This window comes from Sarcophilus harrisii, chromosome 1 (genome assembly GCF_902635505.1).
Source record: "Sarcophilus harrisii chromosome 1, mSarHar1.11, whole genome shotgun sequence".
NCBI classification, from domain to species: domain Eukaryota; kingdom Metazoa; phylum Chordata; class Mammalia; order Dasyuromorphia; family Dasyuridae; genus Sarcophilus; species Sarcophilus harrisii.
Window position 1 is genome coordinate 539,869,415 of NC_045426.1, and position 12,315 is coordinate 539,881,729.

Sequence of the window (12,315 nt, forward strand, 5' to 3'; positions counted from 1 at the left end):
ACTGACCTCAACATGGCCAAAGAGATCCCAAGGAATGGTTCCGGCTTTGCAAAGCAGGACAGAAGGAGTTAAGTCCTCAGGGCTGTGGGCTTAAAAACAAAACAAAACAAACAAACCCCAAACCCCTGTGCTTGCAGAAACAACACCCGGAGTCACCCAAGTCGGGGAGGGGAGGGGTCCCTGCCAGCAGCGGGCCCAGGAGAGGCTGTTCCCCTCAACCCAGCTTTTGCATGCAAGGTCAGCCTCGTTGTGCTACCTCAGAAATTGGCCTGCTCCTGCAGAGGACATTGAAGGATAACACATTAGGAGTCAGCTGACTGCTCTGTCACCGAGCTGCTGCTTTCCACGTTCTCACAACTACCCCCAGCTAGCTTTTTCTGCTGCAGTGCGGCAGGGCAGACCCACAGAACTAGGCACAGGGCAGCATGGTGGCCCCCCTTTATCTGTCCTGCATGTCGGTCCTTGCCTAAAGGAGGAGGGTTTGCCTCTGTAAGCCAGGAGCAGAGATGCAGCCTGCAGGTGCCCGATGGTCTCCACCTTGGCAGCCTGAATTTCAGCTGAGCAGGTATTGCTTGGAGCCCTGTGCCCAACGGCCTCTGATGGAGAAGAGCCGGCTTCCTACCACTTTTTCCTTCTCTGAATGGTCTCTCCTGCCACGGGGCTCTACCTGCAGGAGCAGGAGGACTACCAGAGAGGAGCCGAGGCTCTCCGTCACTTCTCTCTCGGACTGGGGCCTTGGCAGCCAATCTCACCAGCTCTGGAGCTGTCTCACCACAGAACAGAGTATTGGCTGCCGGGTCGGTGCAGACTCTCGTTCGCCTCACTTAGAGCAAGGTTAAACAAGAAGCCAGACTCACTGACCTAAACCAGTCCCAGTCCCTTTCTGGATGCGGGGCAGCAGTCGACTAGCAGTGACACAATCAGCCATCAAGTGGAGACTCTCTGGGACTGCAGTCTGTGTCAGTGGGTGCCGGGGAGAAAGAAAAGGCTCCCACTTTGGCTTATCCAATTTGCTGCTTCTTTCCTTTTCCCAAATAGCTACTAATTGTGCTTGATTTCTCAGACTATGTTTCTATGGCTCAGTCTATCCACAAAGCAGTCAGCCCTTGATCGGCTCTTGCTGGCAATCAGGGTGCTAAGTCAGCCTGCTTTAGCAGTTGTCTCTTTTTGCGTGATGCTATGCAGCTAGAATGGGTCACATTGACAACAAAGGAGCCGGCACAAAGCCTCCCTTTATCTCCTCGATGGTTACAGGAGCATAACTCTTCTCCGATATGATGCCCTCCTCTTTGTGTCTCCTCCATGGGTGTGCATGTGGGTATATGTTTTAATTCATCTGAGTGAAGAGCCTCACAAGACATCATCATGGATGTGGGTTTTAATGATTTGGAAAAGACAGCCTGTGGAGACCGCCATTTGAGACAGCAGCACATTTAGGTTATTGCCAATTTGAAATACTTGGTTTGTGAAGCTGAGCCCTAAGGGACGAGCTCAGGAACTGAAAAAGAGATCGTAGATAAAGAAATAAAAATGACAAGCATAATGGAGGCTCTGCAAAAGAGACTGTCAGAGCATCAGTTCATGGATGGCAATTTCACCAGCCTGAGACTGAATAATTCATAGAATGAAATTACCCTGCTTTCACCTTTCCATTTAAACCGGCATGATCTGAATCTCTAATAAATTTTCAAGATAAAGTAAAATGCCAATTTGAATCTGAAGAGCTTTTAAAGCCAGATGCTGCATCCTGAAATCTTTCGATATCTTTCACAATTATCCTGTGAAAACTGCACTTCAGCACGAAGCACCATTACCAGTGAAAATTGCTGTGATTACAATAGCAACAATAGAATACCATCAAATGATCATTCATTTACCTAATTTGCTAAGACTGACTGTGGTTTGAATGCCCATTGTGTGTCACCAAGCCTGGCATCTGTGGATCAATATCGCAAAGGAACAAAAATGTTGCAGAGGGCACTACCTTTAACTCTGAAAGTCCAGCAGAGAAACCTCTACTAGGTCTAACTCTTTTTCCATGTCTAAATCTCGTATGGCTGTTTTGGGGTAGGGTCGGCGTGTTTTCGGTTTGTTCCTTGGTTTGGGAAGACATTATCTGGTTGATTGGTTTATAACATTTATGTTAACCTATAGAAGCCACAGCATCTGTTTCCCAGAGTAAAGGAGAAGTTCTATTTTAGGCAAACTTAACAAAAATCCATAGTTAGTTGGTAGATTTTTTTTTTGATTTCCTTAAAATATTATCTGTTTTTAGGTTGGCAGTCATTTTTGGTAATTCCGGTTATGCCAAATTGTGTTCCAATATCATTCGGTTTTCAAATATGTTCAGGAGATAGAGCCAAAAATAGCGTGTGATTGAGTCTGTGTGTGTGTGTGTGTGTGTGTGTGTGTGTGTGTGTGTGTATGTAGCATTTATAAGAAATCTCATTTCCTCTAGCCAGTGGTTAAATAAAACTTTTTGCATGTATATGCTCTGTTTATGCATGCTTGCTCTCCATCATCAATCATAGAGCGAGAATAGCAACTTTTTCCCCTCAACAATATGGGCAGTACAGTGTTCCACTGTAATTGTGCCATTGTGAGAAGCAGGGATGGTTCATAAATCTTTGCTGGGGAACAGAATGTAATCACATTTAACAGGACCTGTGACTTCTTGAAGTGTAGGTACATTGGCACTAGGACAGTAAGTACATGGGCTTCCTAAGTTGCTCAAGAGATTCCTTTCAGTCTGTGTGTATGAGAGATTGTATTTGAAGGATAACCAGAATGTGGGAGGAAGGTACGTTTGAAACATAGCTGTGTGATGTTTTGATGTGTGTTCGAGTTTTCTTCTCAGATGTATTCCTTAATCTCTAACCAGATCTCCATTCCCCCCTCTTCTAACAGGTATGTTAAAGAACAAGAGGTAAGCTATATTTCTAGTCATTTGTATAATCCATTATGTTTGTTATTGTCTTATTTTAGAGAGTATGTGTGTGTGAGAGACATGTTTATAAGAAATGCATTGCCAAATTTCCTAAGTAAATTTTTAACTTTAAGTGAGAGAAAAATGCTTTTTTACTTATGTTTTGGTATAGCTGTCCTAAGAAACATTAAATAATTTTTTTTCTGTTTTTTATGTAACATATTGTGAAGAATTTGAATTTTTTAAAAAGTATTTTGAGTATAGTGTTTCTTCAACTCTCTAGACTTCACTCATTATTTTATTGATCTCTCAAGAAAAGAGTAGAAATAAGGTAGGGTGAGAGGGAGGAAAAAGGCTATATTTTTTGTGAATGATTAATTTTAAAATATTTTTTTAAAAAAGATAATGGATATTCATAAAGATACCCTTATATATGTTCTCATTCTCTTTTTGATGGGTTATCACATATATGTGCTATAGATCTTGGTATGCTTATGTTCATTTTAGAAATGAGCTTGAGTATAACAAAGGGCTTTTCAAAAAATATTCATATGTTAAAGTTTTCTTTATTAACATATGGTTTTACTAAGCGTTTTTCTTGGCTGACATCTACTGACACTACTTAACATTCAGAATTCAAGCAAACTAATCAGTATTATGACCAAAGAGTTTGCAAATTTTACATTATAGTAATACATTTATATTTAAATTAATGGGAAAATTTAAAATTAGATATATTGCTACTTTCCTGAGAGATACTGAAAACTAATCATCTTCACTTCATAAAAATGCAAACAATTAAGTTTTTACTTTTAGATGATTCAAATATTTTATTTTAAATGCTTTGAAGATGAGTATTTTGCTTTTTTCTTTGTGTTTATATGATGTTGAAGCTTTGATAGATAGTATGAACCAGAAAATGTTGCTCCAGGAATTGTTACTTCATGGTATTATCAACTCATTTTGCCAGAAAATAAGATTCACTAACTTAAAACAAAAGAAACCAATTATAAAATTCTTCTGAAGTTGAAATTTAATTTTAGCTTCTTTCACAGTGCTTCCATACAAATAAATTGAACATCTTAAGAAAAAATAATAAAATTATGACTAATAAGTTATTTTCAACATACTTCATTTTGTTTGTATATTTACCTGCATATTAAGCTAAAAAGAAAGGTATTTTCATAGAGATACAGAAACTTTAAACTCTAAAATGACCAACAATTCATCAGGAATTGACTTTTGAGAATTGTAGCTTGAATACTGTTTTGCAGAGCTTTTTTAGTGGTCACAGGGAAGATGGGCTAAAAATGATTTCTTGCTCAGCTGGCTTCCACCCCTTCCTACCCAATTTCTTTACTTTCATCAAAGAATAGTGTGTTACAAGAATAGGCAAGCACAAGTAACAATTTTAACATACAAACAAAATATCAAAATGTTTTGAACTTTAAGGTAGAGTTTGTTCCTGCAAGCCTCACAGGCTGCTAACTGATAAAATTTACCTTCAACCATTTCCTGTATCAATTCCTTTACTGATTTAGTTGTGACCTGCCTTTGCATAACACAAATGCTAATGGAGCAATATATACTAATCTTGATATGTCTTGCCAACACATACTGTCTTTAATGAATTTGTTTGCAGTGAAAAAGATCACACATAGAGTTTATGGAATTTCTTTCACATGGTTTTAGAAGAAATAATGGATACTTTCTCTTACATTTACACAGAGTTAGGAACTAGGCTCATGATTTCAGTTGCATAAGGAACTCTTATATAGAGAGATCCCACACCTTCATTTTATAGAGAAAGAAACCGAGGCCTAAAGAAGTGACTTACTTAAATCCCATTTGGGGCCTACTACTTAAAGTTTCAATTGGGTAATCTTGTTCTAGTCATATACTTTGTAGGTCTCAGTTTTCTCACTTGTAAAACAAGAGTAGAATAGATGATCTCTGATTCCTTTCAGCTTTAGATTCTATGATCCAATAATGTTCCTAGGCTAGTCAACCAAAAAGAGTCAGTATAACCTAAATTTTAAAAAATGATCAATATTTTTTTTTCTTTCTCATTGTGCTTCTTTTTAATGGTGAAGATCAAAGGGTGATTCTAATCTTACAAATGAGCTCAGAAAACCTCTAAGTTCAGAACAACTTTTTCTTAAAGCAATCTTCCATCCTCACATTTATTGCTACTTATCCAGTGTGAACTATGACCTTTAATGAAAAGGAACTGTTTTCAAGGCTTTAAGACCACTTTTTGCTTTTTGCTGTGTATGGTCCACTTGAGAGAAGGAGGGCAGATTGCCCAATTTCTCCTTGTATTATGAATTCAAGCTTAGTTAGTCACAGAGCCAGATGGTACCCAGCCAGATTTGAAGCTATAACTGGGGTAGAAAAGCAGTATGGGAAGAGTACATTGCTATAGTAATTTCTCATTTTTATGGTTCTGCTAACATACCAAAGAGCATGCTTGTAAATGCTGAAGTATTGAAAAACTTTTTCTCACAGCTCTATAGCCAAGGGCAGGACTATTAGAATATCAAGCAAATTAATTCCCTTACTTGCCTTGGAATTCAACAGATATTGATTAATCTCCTATTATGTGTAAAGTATGTAAGAAAGGGATTTGTTCTCAAGGCATGAACCATCTACAGGTATCACAATTTTGGTTTTTAAAAAAGATAAATTCCTTAAAGATAAATATGTTGCTATATCTTTGAACATCCAAGCTTTTATAACTTGAAGCCTGAGGTATTGATGTGTTTTAGCAAGTTAGGAGGTTTTCTTTTTCTCTACAAGACAGAAATCATCAGTATACCCAAAAGGGTCAGCTGGTGCATTTTATTTGACTTTCCCATGCAAACAAACCATTATCTGATGAATTGTGAGCTTGATGGGTAATTGGTAATATTGCTACTCAGAATGGTCTGGCCATGATAAAATTACATTGCAGTTTTACCTATAGATAGAACACCCCCTGAGGGGACTTGAAGTGTACTAAGTGAAGCTATCATCATCATCATCATCACCATCATTATCATCAATCTTGTATCCTAAAGCAGAAAAGAAACCATGACAAACTCTAGTCCCCTTCCTCCACCCCCCCAAAAAAAATCCCTCAGTAAAAGTAGAATCAGTTTACAACTGAAAGATAAAAAAGATGATTGAAACCAAAAAGCAATATGATATTTGAAAGACTATAATATGGAAAGAGTCATTTGGCTTGCTGCTTTAGGCCCTAACGGGCAGAACTGGAAATTGGGGAATGTGAAAGAGGCAGATTTAAACTTAATTTAAGTGGGCTCCCAGGGAAGATTTAAAGTTATTCATTCCTCCGGAAAAGGGAAGAATAAAAACCTCATGAGAGGCAATAGCATTAGAATGTTCAAGGATGGGAACTGCCTCCGAAGAAGCAGGGGAGAGTTTCCCCATTTGTAGCCACTGCTACATTTTTGTTTCTTCTATCTCCCAAATGACTATACTGACAGAAAAAAGAATGAGCAGATAAAAGGGAAAATACTGTAGTTGAACTATAGAACAGGTCCAGAGAGCTGTAATATGTCCTGTTGCTGATATCGAAATTAGATATAGCTGTACTTCTCAGGCCTTCATTTCCCTTTCTTGCTTGTACTGTCCTGAAAGAACTATATTCCTAATCTTAACATTTTAAAAAGAATTCTTTGTTTTGTCACATGACTTTTTAAAAACTCAACTTTTTTTAAAGCCTCGTGGTTATTGACTTTAGTAACGATGTGGGCAAACCCTTGAGACTTGAGGTTAAGAGGGTGATGGGATTTGGTGAGGCACCCATGAGAAAGGACTAAGAGATTTGATATGGGGATTTATTTACAGGATGTATTCTCCAGGGAGAACAAAAGAGATTCTCTGTCTGATTACTGTAACTACCAGCTGAGAGCTTAAGGTGAGCAAAATGAAGTGTATTTATTCATATTTATATAGCTTTCCAGGTTGAGAATGCATGCATGTGTATTCCTCTGGTCAAAGGCACCTGTGGCTAGAAGTCATGGGAGGTGAGGAATGAAAAAGAACTAGAATTTGCTCCTCAAGGATGTTTGCTTTTAGTAACTTAGATTTTTCCCTTGTTTTATGTCTTATAGGTTTAAAGAAACTCCTCCTCCCAAGGTGGAGCCGAGGGCAATAACTAGAGAGAAAGTCAAGTCTAAAGGAAAAGTTAGAAATAAAATACAACATCCACACAAAGGTGGGGACTAGCCAGAAGGATATAATTAGTTCCACTCACTAAACTTTAGCCCTGCATCCCATGCACAGCCTAACAATTGGTATTCAGGGAAATATTTCTTAAAAATTATACTAGAAGTGTAGTATCTGCCTCTAGAGATAGTGAGATCCCCTTGAAGTTCTCAAAAGTTCAGGCTCTATAACCATTTATCAAAGATGGAAGGTTTTTTTAGGCTGATAAAATAGATTAGGTAGATTCTGAGGTTCTTTCCAGGCCTTAGATCCAATAGTTTTGTTAATTTTGGCCATATAAGATGATCTATGAATTTAAGTTTTATAATAATAATAGCTAATAATCATAATAACTAATATTTATGTAGCATTTTAAGGTTGCAAAGTGCTTTACATAGATCATTTCATTTAATTCTCTCAAGAGAATTGAGAGAATTCTCTCTTCTCAATGAGAAGGTGCAATTATTATTCCCATTTTATAAATGAGGAAAATGAGACTTACTGGCCCATGCTTACATACCTAGTAAATATCTGAGGCAGGATTTAAAAGTCTTATTTTCTGGACTTTAGGCCTAGCATTCTATCTATGTTATTCCCTTCCCACATTATCATACATTGTGTTAAATGTGTGTTTACTTTAAGACTCCAGTCTCCTGACCTAAATTAAATACATCATCAAAAATCATAGATTTAACAATGGAAAGAAAGTTTAGACATTGAGTCCAATTTCCTCATTCTACAGATGTCAAAATTGAGGTACAGACTAATAAATGACATTCCCAGAGAAACACAGCTCATAAGCATCTGAAGCAAGATTTAAATCCAGGTTTTTCTGTCTTTTAAGATTTCCACTCTCTCCACTGCCTCCATGTGCCCATTTGATGACTTTTTCATGAGTAAACCCAAAAGACTTTCAATCAGAAAAAAACTTAAACTGCTTAATTTTATCAAAATGATTAAATATGAAGAAATATGATGCTGTTGCCAGTATTATAAGTTTACGAAAGACTACCACAAGGGAAAATTATTAGAAACAGTTAAAGGAGACAAGTTCTATTTTAATTCTGGAAAATCTTAATATCTTGAACTTGATTTGGTAGGAAAATGTCTTTTAATGATTGTCTTTTGGGGCAGCTATGTGGTATAGTGGATAGAGCACCAGCTCTGAAGCTAGGAAGACCTGAGTTCAAATTTGACCTCAGACAATTAACACTTCCTAGCTACCCTGGGCAAGTCATTTAATCTCAATTGCCTCAAAAAAAAATGATTGTCTTTTTTTTTCCCTAGAATACTCCCTCTCTTTACCTCCACTGCCTGGTCTCCTTGACTTCTTCAAGATTCATTTTACTCCAGCCTTCTTCAGGAAGGAAGCTGTTTCCAGGCCTACCCACTCGTGTCTTCCTCCTCTGAGATTACCTTCTAAGATATATCTGGTACGTACATAATTAATCAATAAACATTTATTAAGTGCCTTCTACATATCAGTGCTGATAAGTGCTGAGGACACACGCACACACATGGATGCAAAATGCAACCCTAGACTCTAGCACTCAAGTCTAATGGAAGTGACAATAAGCAAACAAAGATGTACAAATAGGGGCATATACATTATATAGTGGATGGAGTACTGACCTTCAGGTCAAAAAGATCTGAGTTCAAATGTGGTCTCAGACACTTGCTGGCTGTGTGACCTTGGGTGAATAATTTAACTCTGATTGTCTCCATTTCCTCATCTTTCATATGAGAAGGGAATGACAAACAACTTCAGTATCTTTGCCAAGAAAATTCCAAATGGGGTCACAAAGAATAAAACACAACTGAAATGACTGAACAACAACATGTACAACTCTACAGGGAAATAGGAAATAATTAAAAGAGGGAAGGCACTAGAATTAAGAGTGACTGGGGAAGGCTTCCTAGGGGAAAAAATGGAATTTTATATGGAACTTTAAAAAACAGTCAGGAAGCCAGGAGTTAGAGATGAGGAGGGAAAGCATTCCAGGCATGGGGGACAGCCAGAGAAAATGCCCTGGAGACCGAGAGATAGAGGGTCTAATTCATGGAACAAAAAAAGAGGCTACTGTTTCTAACTCAAAAAATACATGGTGAGGAGTAAGACGGAAGAAGCCTGGAAAGGTGGGAAAAAGAGTTGGGAAAGATAAATCAGGAAGGGCTTTCAATTCCAAAGAGAGAAGTTTGTGGTTGATCCTAGAGGCAAAGGGATCCACTGTTGTTTATGAAGTAGGAAGATAACAGAATCAGACATATTTTAGGAGAACCACTTTAGTGACTGATGAAAAGACACATTAGAGTGGGGAGAGCCTTGAGGCAGTCAGACCTATTCGCAGGCTATTTCAGGGTCTGAATATTTATTCTGGGTCAGATTGGCAATAGTCATCAGAAGAGAGAAAGAGGTATATATGAGAGATGTCACAAAGGTAAAATCAATAGGTCATGGGGGCATATGGAAGGGAGAGGGGAGAGTAGAGAGTGAACAGCTGAGGATCACACCTAGGTTTCAAATATGAGGGAGTGGGAGGATGGTGTTGCCCTCAATAGTAATAGGAAAATTAGGAGGTATGAGAGGAGAAGGTTTGGGGAGGGGTTAATGAGTTCACTTTTAGAAATGTTGTATTTAAGATGTTTACTAGATGCTCAGTTAAAAATGGCTGAAAGGTAATTAGAAATGAGGGATTGGAGGTCAGCAAGGAAATTAGGGCAAGCTAGGTAGATTTGAAAATCATTAGCTGTAATTAAATCCATGGGAGTGAATGCTATCACCAAGTGAAGCAGTATAGAGCAGGGCTTCTTAAACTTTTTATACTTGTGACTCCTTTTCACCCCAATTCCCAAGAAATTTTTATATGGCCTTGGGTATATAGATATTATAAAATTACAAAAATTATCAAATAAATTGTAAAATATAGGTATTATAAAATATAAAAAGAAGTATGCAAATCAAGAAATCACTGATAATCATAATTTTGCAACCTCCACATTCAATTACTAGACCCCAAGTAGGGTCATGAATCATAGTTTAAGAAGCTGGAATATAGAGGGAGAAGAGGAGAGGATTCAGGACAGAACCCTATTGGACATTGAGAATTAGAGAGTGTGATCTAGAAAAGGATCCAGCAAAGTAGACAGAGAAGAAGCAGCCTAATAGGCGGAAAGAAAGCCAGGAAAAAGTGGGGTTTCAAAAACCTACAGAGAAAAACGTATTTAGAAGAGAGTGACTAAAAGTGTCAAACACTGCAGAGAGTCAAGAAGAATGAGGATTGAAAAAAAGGCCATTGGCTATGATGATTAAGAGATCATTGGTAATTTTAGAGAGTAATTTCAGTGACTTCAGTCAGAAGTCAGCCTGTAAGGCATTTAAAAAAGAGAAATTAAAGGCATCTATTATAGATGATTGTTTCAAGAAGTTTGGTCACAAAGAGCAGAAGAAATATAGAACAATAATTAAATGGGAATGGAAGGATTAAAGAGGAATTTTTGAGAATAGGTAAGACATGGACATGTTTGTAGGCATTGGGGAAGGAGTCATTTGATGAGGAAATATTGAAAATAAGTGAAAGAGGTGGGAATGGCAGAGGATGTAATCTCTTGGAGAAGACGGGATAGAAGGGGATCTTTTGTACAAGAGGTAGTCCTTGACAAGGAGTAAGCCACCTTTTTGTGTGAGACAGGAGTGAAGAAGTAAACCATGGCAGAAAACATCTGAATAACACGAAACGAGTAAGGGAGGAGAAGAGGAAGTTCATGGCAAATGGCCTCAAATTTTTTCTATAATGTCTGAGGCAAAAGTTCTCAGGTGAGAAGTCAGGAAGAAAGGAACCTGTGGGAGATTTTAGGAGGGATGAAAAGTCAGAAGAGTTCCTGTGGATAGTGGAATAGTGGATTGATAAGGGATTCAGATTTGTCCAATAGTAGTGAGGACCCAGTTGATGCTATATAACGTATGTGTGGGTAGCTAGGTGGTGCAGTAGATAGAGCTCCAGAACTAGTTCAGGGAGTCATGGTGAGTCGCTCACAACTGAACATAGCAATGAATGTGTAATATACAGTTATTTTCATGGTTTCTCCTATTCAAATGATGTGAGCTCCTGAAGGTCAGGGATTATATATGTATCTTGCACATATATGCGATGAATATTTGTTGGTATCCACAGCACTTAAGCACAGAGCTGGGACAAAAATGGAGCCACTGAGTGGTGCAATCTTGGACTTCATTTTGAGCTTTCCAGACGCATTGTCCCTTAGAAGTCATTTAATTTCTCTGTCCCTCAGTTTCTTCATATGTAAAATGAAGATAACAAAAAATAATGCTTTCATCACAATTTCCAGACTTTTGAGAAAAAATGAAATAATTACAAAGTACTTTGAAAAGTTTAAAGTGCTCTGTAAATAGTGGCTAGCTAATAGTAGTGTGGTGGTGGTGATGGCAGTTGTGGCATTTAAACACTGTGATAATGATGGTGTTTAAATAAAAATGCTCTTTGGCTGACTGAAGAGAAGCAGAAAAGAATTAAAAGGAAGCTAGAAGGTAAGAGAAAATATAAAGAGTAAGCAATTAGTTGATTGTAAATGGACCTAGGGGGTCCCTAGAGGGAACTGATGTGAAAAGTTGATAGCAGGATGAATGACCCTAAAACTACTTCTTACTTAAATATTTACAAAATTGCAATTTGTTGTTATAGTTCAATCCTTTTTCAGCTGTGATTGACTCTTTGTGACCCATTTGAGGTTTTCTCAGCAGAGATACTGGTGTGCTTTTGCCATTTCCCTCTCCAATTCATTTGACAGATGAGGAACTGAGGCAAGATCTCACACCCACTAGTGTGTAAGATTAAATTTGAACTCAGACCCTCCTGACTCAGGTGTTTTTTCTACTACACAACTTAGCTAGCCACCTGGCACATAGTAAGCACTTAATAAATACTTTTTGATTGGTTATCTTTAAAGAAAGGTACCAATAAGCTTAACCATAATATTTCAATTCATAATAAATATTATAATGGTTATGCCCATTTTATGGATGAAGAAATTGAGGTATAATAGTACCAATCAATCATTTTTATGGGGCTTTAAGGTTTGCAAAATGTTATATACAGAGTTCTCATATGTCACAACAATGATGTGAGATAAGTACCATTATTATACCTAACTTAAAGATT

The 12,315-nt window shown here is 37.7% G+C and overlaps 1 long non-coding RNA gene across 1 annotated transcript; it reads left to right on the top strand.

Moving 5' to 3' along the window:
- The first annotated feature begins 408 nt into the window (after positions 1–408).
- Positions 409–8,816, top strand: LOC116420631. The gene is made up of 4 exons (XR_004231008.1): positions 409–2,022; positions 2,908–2,926; positions 6,779–6,848; positions 8,426–8,816. It is a non-coding gene; the product is annotated as an uncharacterized LOC116420631 (long non-coding RNA).
- Positions 8,817–12,315: the final 3,499 nt, after the last annotated feature.